The sequence below is a fragment of the Neophocaena asiaeorientalis genome, unplaced genomic scaffold (assembly GCF_003031525.2).
Source record: "Neophocaena asiaeorientalis asiaeorientalis breed wild unplaced genomic scaffold, Neophocaena_asiaeorientalis_V1.1 scaffold165, whole genome shotgun sequence".
Classification (NCBI taxonomy): domain Eukaryota; kingdom Metazoa; phylum Chordata; class Mammalia; order Artiodactyla; family Phocoenidae; genus Neophocaena; species Neophocaena asiaeorientalis.
The window spans coordinates 2,502,866-2,521,570 of NW_020173918.1; the positions used below are offsets into that span (position 1 = coordinate 2,502,866).

The 18,705-nt window shown below is 40.6% G+C and overlaps 1 long non-coding RNA gene, 5 other non-coding genes and 1 pseudogene across 7 annotated transcripts in view; 4 read left to right on the top strand and 3 right to left on the bottom strand.

Annotated features, from left to right (window-relative positions):
• Positions 1-295: 295 nt before the first annotated feature.
• On the bottom strand, positions 296-1,544 carry LOC112404119 (histone PARylation factor 1 pseudogene; annotated as a pseudogene).
• A 1,966-nt stretch (positions 1,545-3,510) lies between these two features.
• On the bottom strand, positions 3,511-3,582 carry TRNAW-CCA (transfer RNA tryptophan (anticodon CCA)). Its single transcript has one exon. It is a non-coding gene; the product is annotated as a tRNA-Trp (tRNA).
• A 1,966-nt stretch (positions 3,583-5,548) lies between these two features.
• Positions 5,549-5,621, top strand: TRNAR-UCG (transfer RNA arginine (anticodon UCG)). Its single transcript has one exon. It is a non-coding gene; the product is annotated as a tRNA-Arg (tRNA).
• A 4,113-nt stretch (positions 5,622-9,734) lies between these two features.
• On the top strand, positions 9,735-9,816 carry TRNAS-AGA (transfer RNA serine (anticodon AGA)). The gene has a single exon. It is a non-coding gene; the product is annotated as a tRNA-Ser (tRNA).
• Positions 9,817-10,131: 315 nt separating this feature from the next.
• On the top strand, positions 10,132-10,204 carry TRNAR-ACG (transfer RNA arginine (anticodon ACG)). The gene has a single exon. It is a non-coding gene; the product is annotated as a tRNA-Arg (tRNA).
• Positions 10,205-11,771: 1,567 nt separating this feature from the next.
• Positions 11,772-18,705, top strand: part of LOC112404108 (uncharacterized) — a 9,322-nt gene continuing 2,388 nt past the window's right edge. Inside the window, exons 1-3 of one of the 2 annotated variants that reach the window (XR_003004046.1) lie at positions 11,772-12,087; positions 12,295-12,377; positions 12,732-12,897. This is a non-coding gene — a long non-coding RNA (uncharacterized LOC112404108). Of the gene's footprint in view, positions 12,088-12,294; positions 12,378-12,731; positions 13,894-18,705 lie in introns of those variants that run through there. The other variant, XR_003004045.1, reaches the window with a different exon arrangement.
• On the bottom strand, positions 12,762-12,833 carry TRNAW-CCA (transfer RNA tryptophan (anticodon CCA)). The gene has a single exon. It is a non-coding gene; the product is annotated as a tRNA-Trp (tRNA).

The window sequence follows — 18,705 nt, forward strand, 5'->3', positions numbered from 1 at the left end:
CTTACCCAGGTAGGGTGTCTCTTACGAGGTTGCAAACAAGATGTTGACAGAAGTTGCAGACATCTGCTTACTTGGGGCTAGAGAATTTTCTCCTCCTTCTCCCCCTCCCCCTCCTTCTCCTTCTCCTTCTCCTTCTCCTTCTCCTTCTCTCCTTCTCCTTCTCCTTCTCCTTCTTCTTCTTCTCCTTCTTCTCCTTCTTCTTCTTCTTCTTCTTCTTCCTCTTCCTCTTCCTCTTCCTCTTCTTCAATGTGTCCATCAATTTACTCCTCTGTATTCCTTAAAAACAAAATAAAAATCACAAGTTTAATACCAATGCTTTAAGTTGGTCTATATTTTCTTTACTTCTATTTGCCAGATGATCTTCAATGATTTCTGGGAAGAGATTCCTCTTCAACAGATTACATACAGGAGGGAAAAGCTGGCCAGCAACTTTATGAAAATAGTGTGAACTCTAGCAAAAGAGGTCCATTTCCAACTCAAGCCCCATGCCATAATCGCATTCATCATTAGCAAAATGCACAGAAGTCATCACTTCCTGAATGGGGGCAAAAACTTTTACTCTCTCTTCATCACTTTTTGCCTCGACAGTTGTCTTGCAAATTCTCTTGAGGTTGGCATCTGTTTCAGGGAGCTCTCTGTACCCAACATCATTTTTATTTACTGGGTCAATCAAGCCAGCACCAGGAATGGTCTTTGTCACAACGTTCTTATCTCCCTGGTTTCTTATCTCTCTGGCTGCTTCTGTGAGCTTCCCATCTGTGTTTTTCAAGACACTAGTTTTCTTTTTATCTGTTACTTCTTTAAGCCTTTTCACCAAAAATAATTGACTGCAACAAACACTTTATCTTCATTTTGAACAATTATATAATTTTTCTTTGCTTCATTTGTGCCCACATATACAGGAGGTTCACCAGGAGAATTCTTGAATTACCTCATGTGGGACTGAGTTTTATTATCTCCAATAAATGGTGCGGTACTCAGGAGTATTATAGTACTATTCCCACTTAAGGTTAAAATTCAGCCTTGCTGATTTTTTCTTCATTTTATGCTTTTTAGCAAAGACATCATAAGGACCCAGTAATTGAATACAAGGCTTGCGGACAGTGAATCAGCTGGTTTTTCAGGACGAAGTTCTTCATAGAACTTCCAGAAGTGATGGCAATCGTGAAGCAGAGAAAGCTTATAACGCTTTTCTAGTTCTTTTTAAAGATCACCAGAGATACAAGCTTCATTTACTCATCTTCACACCAACTGCTTTTTCACACTGTTGCCCCTCCCCAACCTGCCTTTGCTTCCCGCTGCTGCCAACCATTCTGGAGAATTCTCTTCTAAACTCAGTCACTTGGCTATTGAATTGAAACTTCAGTTCTTCACCACATGGGCCTCTTCGTGGGGGTATCCTCCTGACAGGGCAGCTGGCTTCCATCAGATCAAGTGGTCCAAGACAGAAACTTGAAGAAGCTGCAACCTCTTAGCACTTAGTATGACAATGCCAACCTCCACGTAATTCTCTTCACTCAAAGCAAGTCACCAAGTCCAGTCCGCACACAAGGGAGGAAAATTAGTCTCCATGTCTTGAAGGAGTGAACATGTTTTGAAACCAAAGCAAGGGCTGAAAGAGTACTGCAGGTAGTCTGGTAAACTGTCATCTGATGCCTTCTATTAAGAAGTTGATGGATCTTTCAAGAGATTCCTGGAATAAACAATAGAGTTCTTGGAATAAACAAAGTTAGGTGCAGTTTTTATCTTTCTGAGCAAGAGTCCCCTTCTACTGGGTGTTAAAACCTACTTCCTAGTATTCTGAATTTTTTAATGAAGGTTTGGTTTGACATTTTATGGAAATGATATGTTGGCTTCTACGTCGAAACAGATGAGAATATAACATGCCCTTATCAAATAAATATTGGAGTCAATAAATATAGTTATATAAGTATGTCAGATACTCTAACTAGATGATATGCTGGGGATGGAGGTGGAGAATGAGACTCAAATGCTTGGCTCAAGATAAATCTAGTGAAAAGAGAAGAGTATATAGAAAATCTAAAATTGGGAAATCCACGTGTGAGATAGAGTAAAAATGTCATTTATGAAAATCAGTCATCCAGACCTGATTACTACCTTGTGACCACCTGTTATAAGATTTGGACCTCAGATTTACTGGTAGAGCAAACTCAGTGAAATTATCACCTGAAGGGAATTAGGCCCTAAAAACTGATTCTCACTAGTAAGACTCACAGGATCCTGATGTTACAAATCAGAATACAATTTATTAATATAGAAGGGAGTTTATAACTTTTCAAGACTGGAATACTCATAGCCACACTTCAGATCACCTTGATCCTGGCCCTGAGGCTCTCTAGAGGCCAACTTAGTAGTAAGAAGGAGGCCTTATGACATACCATTGACAAGGACTGCCTCTTTGACCAAACTTTACTCAGGCTCCTCTGAGCCCTCCTCTCTGCTAGGCCTTAACCTTGGCCTACTGAGTCCAATTTTAGCAAGAATCCTGCTAAGCCAGTTTATTGAGAATCCCTCTACCCCTTGATAACTAATCAAGCTCCTGTTTGTAATTTTCCATCCTCTGACCCCCCTCACCCTGCCCACTTGCTATAAATCCCCAGCTGTCCTTGCTATTATTCAGAGTTGAGTTCAGTTATGTACTGGAGTCTCTTACTATCCTAGCTTGAAAAAAAATCTGTCAGATCCTTTTTAACGAGTGTTCAGTGCAATTTCTCTTTAACACTATCAGAGGAAAAGAAAGTGAGGTCCTGCCCTGGGATGGAGCAACACCATTTGAGGAACTGAAAGAAGACCTCTGTGACAGGGTTAATCAGAACGGTTGCTTATTATTTTGTTTTAAGCTGGGGAATGTCAGGATAAGATTTGCATTTTTTTAAAAAAGCGTAATAAGGACACTGATCTAACTGAGAAAGAGGAGGTCTGGGAAGAGGACTAAAGAGGTTCATGTCAATACCCGGGCAAGACGTATGATGGAAGGAAGGAGGCCATGTGGTAACGAAGAGAAGAGGATACATGGGATATAACACTTTAGGAGGTAAAACTCCCAACTCCCTGCTCAGATTGGGAAAAGGAGGGGCAAAGGAACAGTCAGGAGGCAAAAGAGCGCCGAGGGTGAGCCTGGGAAAACGCCAACATTTTAGGGCCTTAGTGGTCCTCAGCAGTTAAAGACGCGGAAAGAAACGATCATAGAAGATAGGGAAACCAGAAGACTATGCATTCTCTGGTGCCAAAAAGGAGAGTGTTTAAATTAAATCTCTCAGTTAAAGAAAGTTGCCCGTTAGGGGAACTCGTCCTCGTTCTAGAATTCCAATGGCAAGTTAAGGGCAAACGTATGCCACTGAAACTCTGTCAGAGCAGCTACTCTGTCTTCTTTATCTCATCTTGGGCTTGGAAGCCCTAACTGGTCTCAAGGCCGACTACACATGCCCAAGAGGAAAGAAGCCGCACGCTCTTCATTTCTCCCCCTACCCAAAAGACAAGCCAAGATCCTGACCCCGACGTGATTTGAACACGCAACCTTCTGATCTGGAGTCAGATGCGCTACCGTTGCGCCACGAGGTCACAGAGAAAGGTGGCCTTTCTTCTAAATTAGAATTTAAATAATGCTTTCTCCTCGCCCCCAAGTTCTAAAGGTTTATTCCTTTTTATTGGTAGATTTGATCATTTTTCTCGCCACTATTCATAGCTTCGCTAATGCTTGGTGGAAAACGATAAGGGATTAACCAGATTAAATATTAATCCAAAAAGCCCAAGTGCTCCCTCCATGTAGAGGAAACTCCGTGGTTTCTCGCGTTCGATCTTTCCACTTGGAATTTTCCTGTTTTGAGAAAAACTGTGTACGTACTGAGTTTAGATCCGCAATGAAACAGGAGTAAGAATTGCCACGATGTTTGAACTACCACTTTTCCTGTAAACTCACTAGACTTCTCTTCTGAAAAAGACTACCAGCCTTGCCCTGCCCTGCGGTGTCAGGCCTCGCCCCCCACTCCCCCGCCCCTCGTTTCTCAGCGCTCGCCTGACCTCATTCTCAACCTGGTGAAAAACTGCTTTATCCTCAAAGCCTAGTGTAGATGGCATGTCTTCCCGAAACGCTCACTTCTCAGTGGGATTTCGTGGGCCTTCGGGTCTCTACAGTGTACACGTGCCATTCACTTCACAGCAACTCGAAGCAAATTGCTAATATTTACTGAGTTCTTGCCATTTTCTACCAGCCCTATGCTCGTAGAGCTTCCTCCAGCCAGTGACTCTTAAAACGTGCATCAGTTGGGAACTTGTTAGCAATACAAGTCCTCGGCCAAACCCTACAGGCCAAAGGCCTACAGAATCAGAAACTCTGGAGGGAGACCCCAGCAGTCTATGTTTTAACAAGTCCTCCCTGATTGTGATACAGGGAAAAGTTTGAGAATACTGCCCCAGCCTAGCCACCCGAAACTTTGCTCACTAAAAAAAAAAAAAAAAAAATAGATTAACTTTCAGTCTTCTTCCAGGATGGTGGAGGGGCAATGTGGTGTTAGCTTGCTGCCATAGCAAAGGACCCCAGATTGAGTGGCTTAAGCAACAAGTTTATTTTCTCACAGTTCTGGAGGCTAGAAGTCCGAGAACAACCCTGTCAACAGGTTTGTAGATGGCGGTCTTCTCCCTGCATCTTCACGTGGTCTTTCCTCTGTGTGTCTGTTCTTTTTTTGATAAGGACACCAGTCATTGTATCAGGGTCCACCCATATGACCTCATTTTACTTTAATTACCTTTTTAAAAGCCCTATCTCCAAACAAAGTCACACTCTGAGGTACTGGGAGTTAGAACTTCGACATATTTGGGGTGGGGGGAGACACGAGGACACAATTCAGCTCCTAACAGGCAGTTGTTCCCAGGTGAAGCTACTGCTGACAATTCCTGAGCCTGGCATGGAGCATGAGGATGGAGGTTCTGTGGTGTAAATCTCATAGCCTCTTCGCTTTTCCTACATGACCTCTTTAGGATTCAGCTTTCTCGGGCCTGACAAGTCAGCTATCACACTTCAATCGGCTCTCCAGATTACATAATTTTGTTGCTATTATCTCCTCTCCCGAACTTTTGGTTCAATTTGAATTTATGTTTTAGAGTTGTTTTGAGTGGGATTTCTGGAGTGCACAGAAGTGAATTCTTGCCTTTCATCCACAATCTTTACCTGAAAGCACCGCAAAGCAGCGGTGGTTCCCTGAGTATATAAAGCAATCCGGCTCTATCTTTTCCTCTCCTTCAGCTCTCAGCTCAAGCGTTCCTTCCCTGCTGTGGCCTTTCTCCCTGATTTCCATCAAAAGGTAAAGCACTCTATTATATGTTATTATTAGTTATAACTTCTTGGTAGTTACGTCGGTTGTAACTTTGCAGTACTTTTGACCGTTAGGTTCAATTTGTTTCCCCAGCTAGACTGTAAGATTTTTCAGGCGTTGGAAATGCTTTCGTTTGCAATAGTAATTTCAGTGTTACAATTGTAGTTGAGATTATTTTCTTTGAACAAATTACCCAAGCACCCTTGTTACTGCAGGACCACGTGGCCTAATGGATAAGGCGCCTGACTTCGGATCAGGAAATTGAGGGTTCGAATCCCTTCGTGGTTGCTGTGGGGTTGACCTATTGCTACTTAGAAACTACCTGAGGACATGCATGGTGGTCATTCTTAATAAAACAATTTTCTTAGTTTTTCTTAGTTAAAGCCGGTAATCAGAAATCTCCTGCATGGTGATAATTCTTAATAAAACAATTTTCTTAGTTATACCTGAGGACATGCCTGGTGATCATTCTTAATAACACAATTTTCTTAAAGTCGGTAATCAGAAATCTTGATAGTTTTATACTCCATGTACCTCCGCTCCACACCCTTTCCTTTGTTTTTGTTTCTTTTTACCCGTCCAGTGTCTGCTTATCTCTGTCTCCACAGTATCCACCAAACAGCCGGTTCTCGGTTCTCCCGGTCTGCTCTCAGCAAAATTTGGTCTGCGGACCAGTGGCAACATCCGGGAGCTTCTTAGAAATGCAAGGCTTCCCAGCCAGTCCCAGTTCCGTCTCAGTACTACACTTGAACTACAAAATTAGAATTTGGGGAGTGGGGCTCAGGAATCTGTGTTTTAACCAACTACCCAAAACTGAGTCCTATACACACTCGAGTGTGAAAACCATTCTGGACCTTGTAGCTGCATAACGTCTCTCAGGTTCTTCCAGCCCACTCGACGATGGTGCAAATACCTCAGACACAGCCTTTCATGATTTAGCGCCAACTACCTGCGTTCTTCTTTTTCCTTTTCTTTCTTTTTTTTTTTTTGCAGGTGCAGTTTGCTTCCTCGGAGATGGGGTTGATTTAGTTATCTTTACAACGAGATTTCTCCATTGGACACTTAGTCCATCAGCTTACTTTATTTTTTGAATGTACATATTTTTTGTTGTTGAGGTATAGTTGATTTACAATATTATATTAGTTTCAGGTGTACAACGTAGTGATTAAAAATTTTTATAGGTTATACTCCATTTAAAATATAAAATATTGACTATATTACCTGTGCTGTACAACGTATCTTTGTAGCTTATTTGTTTTATACATAGAAGTTTATACTACCTGCGTTCTAAGACTGTTACAACAGGGGAAATGTGAAGCTGCCATAGAACCCCGAGGGAAGTCCGGGCTGCAGGAAAAGGCAAGAAAAACGTCAACAGATTTGCCAAACTGCCTTCTAACAAATGCAGGAAAATGGTAGAAAATTCACCATCTGTAATCCTTAGAGAAATAATAGACCCAGGAAAAGAGCATTAATGATCTTAAAACCCTTAGGAATAGGTTATTGGGAAACAGTATGTGTGTGGTCAAGTATCACCCCAAGATTATTTGCTAGTTGCAAAGAGAAAAAGAAGGAGCCCTGGGGGCACTACTTTATCTTCACCATCAGTGGGGTGTCCTGACAAGTGCCTCCTGATGTGAAGTACTTTATAAAGTGCACAGGGTCAGGCCCACAATTTTTAACCTGAATCTAATGTAAGCCATCAAAGGGTTCTAACCAATCATTTAGACTTAACTTCCAGTTTAGAGGAATAAACTAAAAGTTGCCATGAGGAATCAGTGAGACAAATTCAGAATGTGGGACATTCTAGAAGAGGCTTGGACTTTTTAAAAATCAATGTCAAAACAATAACAGCATCAACAGAAAGCTGGAAGCCTGTTCTAAACTAAAGGGAGCTAAGGGAACATTACAACCCAAAACAGTGAATGAATTTTGGTGGGATCCGGGTAAGAGAAACTGGCTCCAAAAGACATATTAAAGAAATTTAAATAAGGACAGGATATTAGATGTTTTTATAAAGAATTGCTAGATTTTTTTATTTATGATAATGGTATTGTGGTTATATGAGACATGTTTAGATGATACATGTTTATGTGTATAGGGCATGAGGTCTTCAAATGAATTTTGTATGATTCAACAGAAAAAGGCAGATAAGACTAAGAGGGCAAAATGTTAACAATTGTTGAATCTGGGTGGTGGCTATACACATAATTCCCTATTCTTTCAATTTTTTTAAATGTTTGAAAATGTTTATAATAAAAGTTTAATTTTTAAAAAAAAAGCTTGACAGAAGCTGTCCTGTTTAAAGAAAAGCTCTGACGGAAGAGCACAGGGCTCCTAGGAGACAAAAGAGAGGGTCAGCAGCAAGAAACCAGCACCCTGTGAGGAAGGGCAGATCCTTTATGCTTCAGGAGTCCAGGCTCCCTTGACAGAGTGGCCAGAAAGAGAGCTGAGAAGGTTAGATAGATGCCCGTGATGAGGGCCTCCTATGCCATCTGTGATCTTCCCCGCCGGCTACAGAGTAGTTTTAAAGACTTTAAAGGAGGGAAGGGACCCAATCTGGTTTGCGTTCTCAGATGAACACAGCAGTTAGTGTTGACATAGCCCTACCTACGTAATCTGCCCTAAACTACGTCTCTCGTGTTATCTCTCGTTGCTGCCCCTCTCTGTATGCCTCTAAAAAGCAACGTTCCAGCCAGACAGCACTTTCTTCCATTTCTCCCCTATTCTATGAGGTTTAAGTCTAGACCACCACTCCCCTCTCCAATCTGGCTCACTCCCACACATCCTTCAGATCTGAGTTTAAATATGATTCATTCCACATATATTTACTGAGTGTCCATTTGCCCATTCAGAAGTAATAAAGGTATAACTGGAATATTTCTTCGTGAAACTTGGAGTCTAATGAGTGACTCTCTCCAGGCAGCCACCTAAGATATTCATGACTGGGATCTACACTCTTCCTGTGGGCTACTACGGCACAGTGGACCTCTCACTTGTCATACTCAATGGTAAGTGTTTACTTCTGTAATTGTTTATTCTAGAAATCCCTCAGAAGAGTGGCCACACTTTTCTTGCTCTCCACTGAGTGAGAAGCACCTAGCCAAGTGTCTGGCATGCGATTGTGCCCAGAATAAAAATTCTGAAACAATGAAGAAATGAATGAATCTGTTCAGGGACAAGGGAGCGGAGGCCAAAAGACTTCCAAGAAGTCGTTGCAGTAACTCCTATGAGAAACTGTTAGAAGCCTATCTAAGAAAGTGGGTCTGATGGTTGGGAGGAAGAACCAGATCTGAGAAAAAATTAGGAGGTTGAACCAAAGACCTGGTAACCTGTGGGCTGTGGAGAGAAAATCAGAGAGAGGACGGATAAGGGGACTTCTGAGTCTTTGGGTTTGGTACCTGGGTGCTCCTGTCAAAACTTTGGGTTGTTGGAGGAGTTTCAAGTTTTGGGGGAAAGGATAGAGCATTCGTTTGGGGATGTATTGCTTTTGAGATGCCCATTGACATGCAAAAAGAAATAACTAGGACAATTGTGTCCAATTCTGGAGCCCAGAAGAGAGGTCTGGGCTGGAGATAATTTTCAATCCATCAGCACATAAGCTGTGGTTTATCAATCATGCCCTGTCCTTCTTCTGTTCATGGAATGAAGCTGTTGATGAAAAACAAAATCTTCTACTTGCACATTAATACAACCACATGCATACACATACAGATAAGATTGTGATAATGGTTGTGTAGTTTCAGAAAAGTGGAGATGCTGGGGTTATGTTCTTGCTTTGGAGGTGGTCTTTGCAAATATTTTTAAACATTATCCATAGAGTATCAGATAAAGTTGTTTTTCCTCTTGTGAGAAAAGGCCCCATGCAATGAAGTGGATCTGATTCTCAGAAATATTTTCTAATTTCCTATTTTATTCAAAAATATTCTATCTACTGCTTTAAAATATTTTTAGCTTTACAGAGAGACAGAAGATGGGGTTCCCTGTAGAACATTTTGATAGATCCTCATTCTTGAATTTTAAAATGAGGGTTACAATAGCTGCTGACATTTGTTGAGCCCTTACTATATTCCAGGCACTAGACTAAATGTCTGAAGACATACGGCACCTGTAAGGAACAGCTTTGTCAGATTATTTATTGAGGATAAATCTCCTACTCCAGCAAAAATAGGGATTTTTGAAGTATTGCAATATATGGTGATTTGCTTTCTAGGAAAGACCAAAGAGCATTCTCAGTCTTACCACATGCTGGAATTGAAGTTGGTTGAATCCTCTTCGGTTCCATCAACTATTAATAGAACTTAGCCTCCTCTGTTTTGCCCTTTTTAATTACTAAATACTGAAGTAGCTTAGAATAAATGATATATAGTAACATGAAGAAGATTAAAGATAATCGTGTGTGTAGTCGTGGCCGAGTGGTTAAGGCGATGGACTAGAAATCCATTGGGGTCTCCCCGCGCAGGTTCGAATCCTGCCGACTACGCTTTGTCTTCTTTACAACGTTCAAGGTCTGATGTATCTTACCTGCCTGGTAGGATGGACCTTCAAGTTACTTTTTAAAATATTAAACATTCTCTCAGACCTTTTACAAGCTACATCAAAACAGAGTTCTCACAGACCACGAAGGAATCCTACTGCATGAGTGAGAAAGAATAACCAGTAAGACTTTCTTTTAGTTCAGTTCTGAGGTTTTGAGGTTCACAAGCTGAAAGGAGAGATTTCACACATTCATATTTAGAGCAACAGTAATGCCGCTACTTCCTTTTTCTAAAAGTGTAAGGTACAAGCTGCTGCAGGCGGGCCAGTGGCGCAATGGATAACGCGTCTGACTACGGATCAGAAGATTCCAGGTTCGACTCCTGGCTGGCTCGTCACTTTTGTGACTCTTAGAAGTTCCACAAATTCCCATCTTTCCCAGGCCTCTGCGTTAATTTTTTTTAACTTAAAAATGTATTTATTTTATAATATCACGTTATACAAAATGACAAAAATGTTAATAAACAGACTTCAGCTATAGTTCGCTACTCTTCTTTTACATACACGCATTTTCTTTAAATCACATCCCTAAACTGTTTTTGAAGCTGATGAATCCTTACATTAGATATGTGAGGGAAATTAAAAGAGGAGACCTTTCAAATGCATCATTCTTTTGAGAGTTAAGATTGGAAGTCTCACAAAGAGAAGATTTCTAGATAGCAATTTTTTCTTCTCTCTTTTTTTAAGATTTAGTTTTTTAGAGCAGTTACTGGTTCACAGCAAAATTGAGAGGAAAGCACACACACCTTCACACATGCATATCCTCCCCCATTATCAACAGAGCAGGTACATTTGCTACAATCGATGAATCTACTGTGGACCAAAGTCCACAGCTTTCATTATTGTTTGCCCTCAATGTTGTACATTCTATGGGTCTGAACAAATGTAGAATGACGTCTACCCAGCGTTACAGTATCACGCAGAGGATTTTCACTGCCTGAAAAATCCTCTGTGCTTTGCCTATTCATCCTTCTTCCCCTTACCAACCCCTAGCAACCAATGATCATTTTACTGTTTCTGTAGTTTTGCCTTTTCCAGAATGTCATATATTGGAATGGTACAGTATGTAGCCTTTCAGATAGGCTTGTTTCACTTAGTAATATGCATTTAAGTTTCCTCCATGTTTCTTATGGCTTGGTAGCTCATTTCTTTTTAATGCTGAATAATATTCCATTGTCTGCACGTACCACAGTTTATCTATCCATTCACCTACTGAAAGGCATCTTGGTTGCTTCCAAGTTTTTGCAATTATGAATAAAGCTGTTATAAACATCTGTGTGCAGGTTTTTGTGTGGACGTAAGTTTCAACTCCTTTGGGCAATCTAACAAGGAGGGCAATTGCTGGATGGTATGAACTGCCAAACCATCTTCCACAGTGGCTCTAACATTTTGCATTCCCACCAGCAAAGAATGAGAGTTCCTGTTGTTCCTCCTCCTCACCAGCATTTGGTGTTCAGTGTCCTGGATTTTGGCTCTTCTGATAGATGTGTAGTGGTATCTCGTTTTAATTTGCATTCTTCTCAAGATATATGCTTTTCATATGCTTAAAAGATGGGCCAAAGATCTCAACAGACACCTCACCAAAGAGGATATACGGAAGGCAAATTTTCTTAATAAATTCTCTTCTCCCAAAGGTCTCTTCAGGAGGAAAAGTAACCGCCTTTAGCAGAGGATGGTTTCGATCCATCGACCTCTGTGTTATGGGCCCAGCACGCCCCCGCTGCGCCACTCTGCAGTAAGAGAGAACAGATGCGAGCGCGCGCGTGCACACACACACACACACACACACACACACACACACACACACACAATTTTTTTTTCCCAGCCTGCAGAATTAAATGTGTTCTTGCTCTGTCTCTCTCTCTGTTTCTGTCTCTCTTTCTCTTCCCCCATACCAGGAATCTGTCTTGTGTAATGTGATGGCCAAGGCCCTGAACTAACTACTAAGAATAGGGCTAATAAGAAATGGATAAAGATTACTTTGGATACTCTTCCCCATGCGCAAAGGCATGCTTAGATGCAATGTCTGTTACTAGGTGCTATGTGAATGTGTACATTATATCTATAACAAAATATCTGCTGATATTCCATATGTCATGTTTTAAAGTCATTCTAAGTTATACAAAATAATAGGCTCTGATGAAATAATTGTGCTTTCCCTTTCTTCCATGCTGTCATGTGACCGTTCATAATCTGTTGGAGAGTTCTCGAGTCCCAGGTAAGAAAAAATGCACATTCCTGTACATTTTTTTTAACATAGAGTTTTAGGGGGTTCAGGGAACTTCTAGCCCAGAGGATTAACTTTCTCTGATGTAATGGTTCATTTCCTCTAGTCTCAATTTGGCAAAACAAAACAAACCAAACAAAAAACTACGTTCAGGTTTTCTGCATCCGGAAATGAACTGACTCTTTCCATGGTTTGCAGGAGTAGGGGAATCGCAGAGAGCCACGAATCTGCTTGCTATGTAAGCTCTCTAGCAAGGAAAAGCTGACCCAGGTGTGAAGCAGGTGAGCTGAGGTCACCCCCTCGAATCTGACTAGTTGTCTGAGAAGATCTGCTAAGCTTCTGACGGTTGGAGAGAGACGTGGGTCGGGAGATGGGTCGGGGAGCACAGAAGTGAGCGTGGAGAGAAGGCTGGGAGTTAGTGAAGAGTGAAATTCAGAACGTTTGCAATGAAAGAAAAATGTCTTTTGCAACAAAAGAATAAAAATGTCTTTATGGGCCCAGAGAAAAACCCCCAAAGCACGTAACAGTAGTGTACACCTACCTATTTATTTAGTTTCTAAAGGTGTCTTAAGGGTATCCAACTTTGGAGAAAGCAGGGAAGGAATTTTTGTCGTTCTCTACGTTTCACTTCATAGACCGGTACACCCCACAGACACTAAAACAGTTGACCCCGACGTGATTTGAACACGCAACCTTCTGATCTGGAGTCAGACGCGCTACCGTTGCGCCACGAGGTCCTGCGGGAGCCCCCCATCTCCTTTACCTGTCTACCTGATCTATGAAATTAATCATCTGTACTAAGTAAGTGAAGTTTAATTGTGCCGCATCCCATCTGCGCGACAGCGGCGTCTCCTTACACCCGCTCTTGTCCTTAGTTGAAATGATCGATTTCATACTGCGAGAGTTCTTTCTAATCCGCTCGCTGGATCTGAAACTGCCCCTAAGAAGAGCAGGAAATCTTTTTTGCCGGAGGAAGCAAGTGATCCCGTCACCATGGTTTGACTGGTTAAAGCACCTGTCTGGGAAACTGCAGGCGGGTTTCGAATCTCAATGAGATTTTTTCCCGAGATGTAAATAAGGGAGAGGTCGCTTTGAACTCCTAGAAAAAGATATTCTGAAAAATGAATCCTGAGCTCTGAACCCATTTTTCAAGATTAAGAACTGGAAATTTTAATTTTCAGAGAGAGGTGCGTCTGTTTTACAGTAGTGGATCATTTTTCAGAATATCCTGTCCAGTAGTCTCAAAATTGTGTACCTCTGATTCTCCTTATCTCTTTTCCTTGTTTTTCCTAGGCTAGATGCTGCATACTATATATCAGCATCTAGTATACCATATATTTGACTTATATATTTATTGATTACCTATTGAAAATAACTAAACTAAAAGCTAAGGCACAGCCTCTTTGGGGGCCCGTCTGAGAGGTCAGCTTGCCCTCCACATAACATATCCTCTTTGGCTACCACACCCACCTCACCATAGCATGGCTACCACTCCCTGCTAAGAACAAACACCAGGAAGTTGACCCAGAGGGATGGCGGCCTCTCTAAGAAATCAGACTCTCAGACTTGATATATGTCCCTCATTTTGGTTGTGGATCCCCTGTGACACAGAACACTTGGTAAATTATTGCAGGAGAGGCTGCTAGAGTAGTTATCAAAGTCTGTTTCCTTTTCTTCTTGGAAATACAATTGTCTTGGTCTGTTTGGGGTGCTATCACAAAATATCATAGACTAGGTGGCTTAAACAAAAAAAAAAACATTTATTTCTCATAGTTCTCCATAGTTCTGGATGCTTAAACAAACAAACAAAAAAAACAGTTATTTCTCATAGTTCTGGAGGCTGGAAAGTCCAAGATCAAGGCATCAGCAGTTCAGTATGGCTGTGTCCTCACACGGTGGAAGGGGCCAGGGAGTCCTCTGTGGTCTCTTTTATAAGGACACTAATCCCGTTCATGAGGGCTCCACTGAATCACCTCCAGAAGGCCCCGCCTCCAAATACCATCACACTGGGGATTAGGTTCCAACATATGAATTTGGGGGGGGACACAAACATTCAGTCTAAACTCCATTTCCTAGCCTGCCTTGCAATTAGTTTCGGCCATGTGGCTGAGATCTGGACAATGGAATATGGAAAGAATTGTAACCGGTCAGTTCGAAACTTTGAAGCTTGACCCAGGAAAGCCGCTCCTGGTTTGGGGGGTTCCTCTCTATGTCCCTTTGCCTTTCTATCTGTCAAACACAGAGGACTCCATGGTCCTAGACTCCAAAGTCACACGATAGTCTCTCAGCGACCATGTGAAGACCAACCAGACAATCTGCCCTAGATGTTGCCTGAGAGAAAAACATTTATTTAGGTGAAAAACTGAGATTTATGGGGGGGGCAGGGTTTATGGGTTTTTTACGGGTGCTATAAAGCAACTGGTATCACTAATACAATACTGTTTTACTATTGCTTGCTTATTAATGTCCCACATTTTAGTGCTTAACTCTAAACATCATAATTACATCTTTCTCATAATACACCAAGTGATAAAGTAATGGGATTCATTAGCACACACATGCTACACGTATGGCAGAAAATACACAAATTTCTCCAAAATTCTAAAAATTATTACCTCGTTAATAATGTAAATTATTTTGTAAACTATTTTAGGATTCTTCCTGCACTTCACTTCCTCACCTTATAAATCCAAGCTGGGCAGAAATATAGGAACGTGCAACTAGAGGTTATCATACTAAGTGAAGTAAGTCAGAAAGAGAAAGACAAATACTGTATGGTATCACTTATATGTGGAATCTAAAATATGACACAAATGAACCTAACTATGAAACAAAAACAGAATCACAGACATAGAGAACAGACTGGTGGTTGCCAAGGGAGAGGGGGTTGGGAGAGGGATGGAGTGGGAGGTTGAGGTCAGCAGATGTAAGCTTTTATATATAGAATGGATAAACAACAAGGTCCTACTGTATAGCACAGAGAACTATATTCCATAGCCTATGATAAACCATAATGGGAAAGAATATTTTTAAAAAAGAATGTGTATATATATATATATGTGTGTGTGTGTGTGTATAAAAGAATCACTTTGCTATACAGCAGAAACTAACACATTGTAAATCAACTATACTTCAATAAAAATATATTGATCAAGAAAAATAAAGCTTTGTACACATTAAAAAAAAGAAATGTAGAAATGGATAGTGGTGCTCTGCAAATGTTATACTACCCTAAAATTCTCATAATAATGTGGTATTAGGTATGACTTTTCTTTAGACTGACTTTCCAATTTCTTCTGACTCCAATCAAAACAAATACTTTTCTTAAGTGCCCTTCCATTTCCGCATTCATTTCTCACTGGGCTATTGAGGCTCCTGGTCATCCCAGGCAGTGGTATGTTGATATGTTTAATAACCAGCTCTCCAGGGAAGAACACTATTCTGGTATAGATTCTCCTACCATAGCTGACTCAAGCTACAGCTGTGAAGTCACTGAAATCATTGAACGTTGAGCTAGGTAGAGATGTGTACAGTTGGCTCCTGCAAACCAGTACAAGCTGGCTCCAGGGTCTAGTCTATCACTGCTTAGCAATAACGACAATAAGAAGAAGCTAATATTTATTTTAAGCACTTACTATGTGCCCGAAAACATTTCTCTGAATTTTCATATGGTGTTATATAATTATATTCAATCTTCTCAATATGTCTGTGAGGTTGGTGTCACAACTATTAAAAAAATAAATTAAAAAATCCAGGAGCTGGACGCTAAATACCAGGACACTTGAACACAATGTTTTACAGTATCAACAATAATCAGACAAGGCCACTCTGTTACCTGTGATAGAACAAGGTGGAGACAAGGTCCCTCCATAACTATGTCTGAAACAGGAAAGAGATAAGGATACTCTGCAATCACAGAGATAAGTAACCCCCTTTCCAGCTTAAGTGACTGTGCTTTCTGACCAGTAACAGCTCCAGCCCCACTTTAATCCTCCTTCCTCCTACATAAAGATTACTGAAATACCTACTCACTGAATTGCCCTGCTTCCTGACAACACCCAGTCCATAACTGATGTCTGATTTCCTCACACCCTCCTCAGAATAATAAGCTTCTCCCAACTCCCTTTTAGCTAGATGCCCCAAGATTCCTCCAGTGTGCTCTCTCCCCAAACCTAACTTTGACTACAAGTGTATTCCTGGAGGTCTTTGGTCAGCGGACTTTAACAGTGTCAGTAACCTGACTTTTCAGGAGAGAAAATTAAAGTTTACACTTAAGAGTCCTTAGGAGTCTGTCTTTTGAGTTATGATTTCATATCAGAGTTTGCCTTCCCAGCCTTCAAGGAGCAGATGGTCTGGGCCATATTTAAGAGACATTGTAAGAGAGAGCAAAATGGACTGGCTGTCAGTATAGGGACTCACAGGAGGGTAATGCAGAGATTATCAACAGCAAGAAGCTGTTATGCTCCTAAAGATGGAGGGACAATGGGAAGAGGTGGCGTTAGAGCCCAGAGCGGGGGCTAGAACAGAGGATGACCCAGGGATGAGTAGCAGGAACTAGGATGCCAGAAAGAGGAGCTCTAGTCCGAGAACAGATGCAGCTGCAGCAGAAAATGCTATAGGAAGCAGAGAGATGGAGAAATGCCCTGGATTCTGCCTTCCTCCCACATTCCAATCTTTTGTCAGTCCTCCCATTGGCTACACCTACCCAGAAGCCAGAGGGGAAGGAAGGCTGGGAAATGTAGTTCTTTGTGGTACAGAGCAGAGCAAGAGAAGGGTAGGGGATGAACCTGACAACAGGCAACTTGACTGACACAATATCCACACACCCCGCCACCCCCTCAGCTATGATCAAAGTATGAAATCTACAAAAAAAATATTTTTTTTAATAAACCTATAAATGAATCTTATCGTTAGAGTTTGTCCTTTGGATCAATTCCTTTTAGTATGCAGTAACACTTATAAGAACTCTAGTATTACACACATTTACATTTTATATGTATTTATAGAAGTGCCTAAGTTTTATAGCATAAACATCATAGAGAACAGCAAATTACAAATATTCCACTAAATAGAAAGTTTTCCTTTTTAAGATATAAGCATCCAGTATATAAAACACACAGTAGATCGCAGGTATAGAAATGCTAATAATTCACTTATGCATTTTGATTTGTATTAAATATAAAGCACTTTAACAAAGAGTCAAGCTATGATTTAAGATCAGTTCCTTCACCAGATTTCCTTCATTTGAGTAAATCACTTCCCAATTTTTTTGTAGAATTTTAAAACCAGGCCTTGGGAAAGTTCTCAACTGTCAAGTCGTTAGATTAAAGCAGGAGTCGGCAAGCATAGTCCTTGAGCCAAATCTAGCCCATCATCTGTTTTTGTATCACTCACAGCTGTTTTTACATTTTTAGATGGTTGAATATAAATGGAAAGAAGAATAATATTCTGTGACACATTGAAATTATATAATATTCAAATTTTAGCGCCCATAAATAAATAAGGTTTCATTGGGACACGGCCATGTCCATTCATCTATGGCTGCAACACAAGTGTAGTTATGACAGAGACCACATGCCCAGAAAAGCCAAAAATATATAATATTCAGCCTTTTACAGAAAAAATTCCAGATCCCTCGTGTAGGCGTGGAACAATTTTCCTTTACCCTTCTAGTTTATTTTGGCTGGTCTAACAATCAAATTGTTATAAGACAGATTAACAGGAGAAAAAGAAATTTAATTTGGTGTATATGGAAGCCCCTTAGGCATAGGACCTAGGAAGTGACCAAAGCAGGCTGTTTATGCTCCTTTTTAGACAAAAATAATCAATTATTTGTGAAGATTTGACAAAACAAAGGGTTTTTTGCTTGGGGTAGCAAATTAATGAAGACGTAACAAAGTTTGTGTATACAGCTTTCTCAGCCTCCAATTCCCTGTCTCCCCAGATAAGGATGTCCTCCATCCTCTCGGCATAGGGAGGATACCTTTCCATGGAAACTTTCTCAGTGAGAAAAAGGAAAGTCAGAGAATTCTTCTTGTACTGAACGTTTCTCAAGTAACTTTAATGCAAAATAATCAATATGCCACCTTGGCATATTTGGGAGAAAGTGTAGGCAAGAAAATATTAAGAAATGTTAACTCATGTATTTATCCTTTTGCATCAGAAAACTCTCTGCTCGGCCTCATGCCAGAATAAAAGTGTTCTTACAGCATTAATATGATGAGACATAAGTGCATCTTGACTTTCAAAATCATTTTAAAATATCCATGCCAAAAACTGTAATTTGAAAGTAAACTTTCGAGCCTCAAAATCCTGTCTTTTGGGTAACAAAGCAGAGCCCTGCAGGACTTGAGGCATAACGTTTATGCCACAGACAATAATCATAGGACAGTGCTTTTCAACCTCTTTTCAACCTGCAGGTCCTGGTTCATTAATGGATTGTAAAATCAATACATTGAGTAGCGACCAACATTTTAAAAATATCAAATAGAACAAAAAGGTATAAGAGCAAATGGTATCTATATAAATATGGATGCTGTCTTGAGTTACAATATAAAATGTATTTCTTACTGTGGATCACAGTAAAAAAAAAAAAAAAAAAAAAAAAAA